The following is a 6,529-nucleotide window of genomic DNA, read 5'->3' as shown; positions in this document are numbered from 1 at the left end:
CAAGCTAAGCATAGGTCAGTGGCATACATTTCTGCAGTCTTGACAGATCCAGTAGGTGATTCCTTAAACAAACACAAACCCAAGCAGAGGCAATATTTGCACAGATAGCTATCAAGTCAAACAAAATAAGCTCTGTTTTCATTATGGAACACAGTGCAAGATGCACATCCAGCCTCTGAACAGAAACACATTTCTTCTGGTATTTCAGCTCTAGATCATATTGAAGATGCCTGTACCCACATAAATAAAGTTGAAAAGCCGTGTGTAATGAGAAGCAGGATATTATCCCGTTTGTCACTGTTAGGGAGCTGCATGCCTCCTAATGTTCAAGCTGGATCATATAGCTCTGTAGTTACACAATAGGTAAGTAAATATTGAATCGCCCCTCTTCCTGTCCCCCCTTCTTCCTCCCTGACCCTAAGAGGAACTGTGGAAAGATTGTAAGAGAGGGAAAAAAGACAGCTTACATTTGCTAGAATTTAGCTTCTGGCAAGCAACATTATAAGGAATTCATTTCCTGGCACATAATTTACATGTCCAGTCCTCCCACCCACTCTTTTTTTTTTTCTCCCACCCTACCCCCACATCCCTCCCCCGAGCTGCCTGCTCTGCAGTGTTCCCGCAGCTTCCTGCCTTATGTTTGCTTTCTATTTTCATATCCATGGGAAAGGAATCTGCTTTAGCAGGGGCTGCCATCCTGCCTGCACCAGCCATCCAGGGCTGCCACCTTTAGCTGAGGCCACAGGTATGTGGACTTCATTAAATAGTGGTGAAGCATTGAACAAATGACTGTCATTACATTTTGGCAGTGTCAGCTGGAGAAATTTTCTCTTTGCTTTGAGGTTTTTCCTTTCTGCTGGCAAAAAAATAAAATAATTTTTGATTTTAAATATTTAATCTAAATCCTGTTTTAGGGTGTTATTTTGGGGAAAAGTCAGTTGTGTCCCTTTTGCTCATTAAGGGGCTCTCTGTTGTGTATCTTTGATGCTGCTTTGGGCAGCTCTGCTACTTTGATCCTCTTAGAAATAGGCTCATTACAACATCCACCTCGCAGACTAACACTTCAAAGAGCTTTGCCAAGGACAAAGGGAGGAATTTAGAAACAGAGCCAAGTGGCTCTCAAGTATCTTGACTAAATTACCTTTGTACTAAGAGTAACTGGCCCAGTTGCAATTCTGAAAGGAGGAAACAAAGAAGTAACGCTCTGTGCTTCTTCAATGCATTTCATATCAAATTAATAAACTCACTCAAAATCTTAAAGACTTCAGTGCTACAACAGCTTCTAAACTAAGCAGACACCATTGTTGTCGTAACAAATTTCACAGTCACTTGGGCTAAGGTGAATCAACATCACTGCCTGATTCACCTTGCCAATGTGATAGAGCCAACTGTATTCAGCCAGTGAGACTAAATGAGAAAATGGGCTGTTCTCAAAATTGTTACCTCCTGAAATACCAGTAATGGCATTACGAGTGGTTCATACATTACGAGGTGTTCATGTTTGATTTAGGACTTCAGTTAGGAGTATAATGCTATGTACTAATAGTATTATGTGCTTTCAACACCAATGACAGTACTAGATGCTGTACAAATAGAAGATACTGAAGTGGCTTTGTCCCACATAAACTGCAGTGCCAATTGGAGAGCTCAGCTGATACCATGAGTGTCTTAGGCATACTGTGTACCACGAGTGGGCAATGCTGCCTAACCTTGTGTGTGACTATGAGCCTAGATCCTCAGCTCATATTGCTATAATCCCTGCCATGGGAAAGGCTTTTTCTTTTGAAATAATGTATGACCATAGTTTAAGTAGTAATGATTCTTGAAATAAACTCTCTATGTATCAAATGTAGGTGACATTTGTTATTCTAATCACAGGAACCTAGTATTACAATGCAAGTTGTACCTACTACTGTTGTAAGTATACTAGGCACCTCCTAGGTGCCAGGATGAAGGGTGCAGATGACTGTCATCAATCCTTGACCATGCTCATGAACTCATAGTCTCTTGCCTATGCATTTTTCCATTGCATCTTCCCAGACATCCTTGAAACGTTCTTATGTGTCTCTTCGAACCAATCCTTTGTTCTTATGGAGAGGTATCGGTGAGTTTAATTAGTGAGTTTATTTAATTAATTTATTTAATTAATTTTTCTGGGCAACAAGGGGATAGTAACAACTTTTTGCTTATATGAATTTATTTCAGAATAATAATTAAAAGGACTATATACACTTGGTCTACCACATGCATTTCTTTGTCAAGTGTGAACCACATTTATATTAGACTTGTCACAGCCTTCTCTGCAGAAGGATGCTTGATCTTTACAATTCAGCAACAAGTCTGGGGAACCTGCCTAGCATAGGCAGAACCTGCGCTAGCAGATAGGAGTGCAAGAGTGCAGACACTTGCAGTGTAATCTTGTTATGCCTATGTCTAGATGCAGTTTAGGTTCCTGTATGTTGTATGAATGAGATAATCTTGATCTGTCCGTCTTGCTTTGGACATCAGTTACTGCTCTGTCTGGAAGATAAGGCATCTGTACATAGACAAATCTTCTTCAGACAGCATGAATGCCTGCAGTGTGCTGCATGGACTCTGGGATGAAGTCCTTCCTTCAATGGAATTCTTTGCAGGTAGAGTAACAGTTTCCTGTTTCTAACACACCTGTTCTCTGAAGGAATTCCCCAGAGCAAAGACTGGACTATAATGCAATTTCCTAAAATGGTCCCACTTTTTATTCTGTCACTGGCTTTAGAGGTTATAGGCGCTGACAACAAGACTCAGCAGCAATTTTTTCTCCACTTGTACATCACTGACAGAGCCAAACGACTCGAGCAGTGACAAATAGTGCCCTTTCAAAACTGTAGTTAATCCTCACTATATCATTCCTGTTTCTGTTGGCATGTGCATGCTGTCAGATGTAGTTTCAATATAGCAGGGCACTAACGCAGTGGTTGCTATGACCTTTTATGCAGAAAGGTAATACTTTCTCTGACTGTGCTAAGCAAAGATAGAAAGCTTAAGATATCCTTCTACTCTTGAACTGACCCTTGTTATTTCTGTCTCTAGACCTGTGGTTTATCTTTTCACAGGAAGTTCAGAAGTGTTTGAACAGCATTTGAAAGCTTGTTGAGAGCTTACCTCGAGGAAAGAAACTCTGGCAACTAAACTCCTGAAAAAAGCTGTCTTAGGGCCTTTGGAGGTTTACTGTCCTGATGGACTATGCACTGTCTTGAGGGCTATAACTTTGAACTTAGTTGTCTCTAAATTTCTCACCATTTTTAACACAGCTGACCTTTAGACAAGAAAATACTGGTTTCAATTCACATCCCACCTCTTCATAGTTATTTCCCTGGAAGGCGACCCTCATCCATATCTTAGGTTCTTTTTTATATGCATTGCAGGCATTGCTTTCTGGTGAAGCACTGAGTTCTGCAAGGCCCGTGTATTAGTGTACCCAAAGGAACATCCCTGCCCAATACATGAGGAAAACCGACTTTTGCTAATTGCTTTGGTCTTATAATTTTCAAAAGCTAGCTGCCATGCCCAAGAAAAATGAATTTTCTTGGAAATATTAGCACTGTTTCCAAGATGTTTCACTCTCTTTTTCAGAAGCCAGCAGGACAAATCATACTGTGTTGTAAAATATACTTACTAGAAAGCTAATTCTAGTGCTTGTATAATTTAATTTTATTTTGAGCAACATAGCAGTGTCTGTAATAGATTCTCCTTCTTCAGTCCCTCTTGTAAAGATGGGGTAGATTCTTCAGAGGTAGCTGACTTAATTGGGAATAGTACTGGCACTATGAATGCACATAATTCATCATTCTTTGTCCTGGAAAGTCATTCTTCTACAACTCATACATATTTTTCTGTTTTTAAGACATCATATCATTTCTATATAAGGCAAAATCAGGTCTTGACATACTTCTCAAAATTGTGACATGTCTTTGGGAGACTGTTTTCTAACTGCATGTTTCTGTTCTTACTAAGTTTCCCTAGAAATTTTAGGTTTATCATCTTCTGCTTTTTTCAGAAACTCAAGGGAATCCATAGCCATAGGAATATATTAATGAATTGGGACTGCTTTCTCAAGGGAATTTACTTTACCCATTTGGTTAGTTTCTGAGGAAAAAAAAAGAACACACTTGTTTTTAGGATAGAAGCTAAAAAATCAGACAACTATAAAGGAGAAATGATGGAAAGGGCTGACAAAGTGGGACATGAGGGAAGGGAATGGCTAGACTTTCTTTCTGTCTTTAGTGAAATGTTAGTCCTTATTTTACCCCAATACTACAAGCCTTTTCATGAGAAACTACATCCCCATGTTCCTTAATGGCAGAAATAAAACCCAATGATCTGAGATTTTTTCTGAGAAAAAGACAAAAAGTACAAATTTTCTTTGATGAAATGTCATTCTAAAGACCTATAGGTAACTAGATATTGTAAACAACCTAATATTTCTTGCATTGTATGCTAGCTAGTTTCTAATATATCTAGGGAGTTGATATCACACTACAATGTCTAGGCGCTTGTATTTATTATTGGCTTTTGGATCAGAAGGAGATAGATTTGCCTCCAGTCCATAGCTTTTATAGGCTCCCATAGTAGAAATATATTTTTGTTTGTATTAATTGCACACATTTAATAGTTAAAAAAAAATCTATCTAAAATGCAATTAAAGTATAATTTTTAAATATTAGTACTTACTAGTTTATGATAAAGTTATATATGGAAGTATAGGTATATCTAAGCATAGGTTTCAAAATTGTATCTGCAACATGTACTTATCAAGATTATATAAAAAGAGTAAATGCAGTGCGCTTTGCTGGCTTTTTTGTCATCGTGAAAAAACAGAGAAGCATCTTGTGGCTGATGTAACTCACACATATAAGTAAAGAATTCTCTAGTAATTATTTTCTGTCAGTGGGTTGACAATTATTTGATCTTTATGCAGCCTGGATGTGTTGCTACCTTCCTGGGCAGTGAGTTGTTAGCCTTCTGAGGTATGTCAAATGGAGCAGCCTGACACCACCAAGGGTTACTGTGGTATTTGCATGGTAAGGAATGGATGAGATACTTGAATTTGATGAGATGGTGCCCATTGTGGCTAGTCCTGCTGCCGCCCAGGAGACCTCTGCGTTCCTCTAGCTACTGCGGGGCCAACAGAGCAGTCACTGTGCCAGGCACTAGACAAAAAGTCAGACAGCTTCTTTCTGTAAGATGAAAAATGAGATGGAAGAGATCAGTGATTAAGGCAGTGGTCAAAGAGATTAATGTGACCAAACAGAGACACTAAACTGAGCAGACATAATTCACAAACCAGTATTACTCCAGATAACATGACAAAGTGCTCAGGCCTGGTGAGATCTATTTTTGATGTACTGGCATCTGAACAAGAAAACTGGAATTAATAGTCACATAATTTGTTTCCCACTCCCACTCCTCTTAAATTATTGAACAGAGCTCATGGGAGAGCACAGAGGCTTAATGCCAAGGCTGGTGAAAACTGATCCATTTCAGCTTGCATATGACTGAAGAGATGGATTTTAGAGAAACTGTGGCAAAAGCCTCACGTTTCCACTGATGAATATTCTACAATTGATCTCTCAAAGACGGCAGATGGGAACTAGAGCAAAGCTTTTATCATGCAGCGGGACAGAGAGGGATACTCCCAAACCTAACAAATAAAAAGAGGAAAGTGTAGCAAAAAGTGCACCTTTGTAAAACGATCGACTGTGAGCTTAGCTGTAGAGATCAGGCTTTTGCTTTCTTTCCTGCAATCACCAGAAATGTTACCAGCCATAAAGTAAACAGCATCTCGCTAAATGCAAACAAATGTGCACTTGATATACACATTGACCACAGAGGCACTGGTAGAAATAGACATAAGATTTTGTATAACTGTAATGATGTGAGGTAAATATTTTAGGCTGTGTCTAAGATACTGCTATATTCCTTCCTTTGTTGTTTGTTTGCTTGTTTTGGTTGTTGATGTTTTAACATTATTATGGCAGCTAACTTTACTTTATCTGTGTTAAAAGTTGTGATTTAGAGTCACCTAGGAACAACATGTGCATATATACTTTTTTTGCCAGCTTCAGTCTCAAAACTGTAATTTTTATTTCTGAAGGCTGGATACAACCTAATGTGCTTTTCCTCCACAGCTTCTGGACTGAAACTGTTGCTGAGGAAACGGATGCATCTTTTCCTATCTGCATAAATCTGATTCAAGCAATCATACTGGGTTTTACATCAGCTTGGCTAAATTGGCTCACAATTTAAATCAGTGCAAGACACAGGAAATGCTTCTAGGTTTTGGAAATACAGGTTTCTCACAACACCTGCCCATGGCTGTAGAGCAGCTGTTGAAGCATAGAAAGACCATTCTACTTGTAACTGACCACTGTGAATTAAATTCAAGTAAAAACAACTTAAAATACTGTCCATAATTTGCACAATATTTTTCTGAAGTGCTATACCATGTTTTTACTATACTGTTTGTTGCCTGCATTTTTTTTTTTTTTTT

General features: G+C 38.7%; 1 long non-coding RNA gene across 2 annotated transcripts in view; it reads left to right on the top strand.

Annotated features, from left to right (window-relative positions):
- The first annotated feature begins 600 nt into the window (after positions 1 to 600).
- LOC116216534 overlaps positions 601 to 6,529 on the top strand; it is a 21,307-nt gene continuing 15,378 nt past the window's right edge. For both annotated transcript variants that reach the window (XR_004159462.1, XR_004159461.1), the window contains exon 1: positions 601 to 745. This is a non-coding gene — a long non-coding RNA (uncharacterized LOC116216534). The remainder of the gene's footprint in view (positions 746 to 6,529) is intronic.

The sequence above is a fragment of the Meleagris gallopavo genome, chromosome 4 (genome assembly GCF_000146605.3).
Source record: "Meleagris gallopavo isolate NT-WF06-2002-E0010 breed Aviagen turkey brand Nicholas breeding stock chromosome 4, Turkey_5.1, whole genome shotgun sequence".
Taxonomy (NCBI): Eukaryota; Metazoa; Chordata; class Aves; order Galliformes; family Phasianidae; genus Meleagris; species Meleagris gallopavo.
The sequence above is the reverse complement of the archived record's forward strand: the minus strand, read 5'-3'. Positions and strand labels throughout refer to the sequence as shown.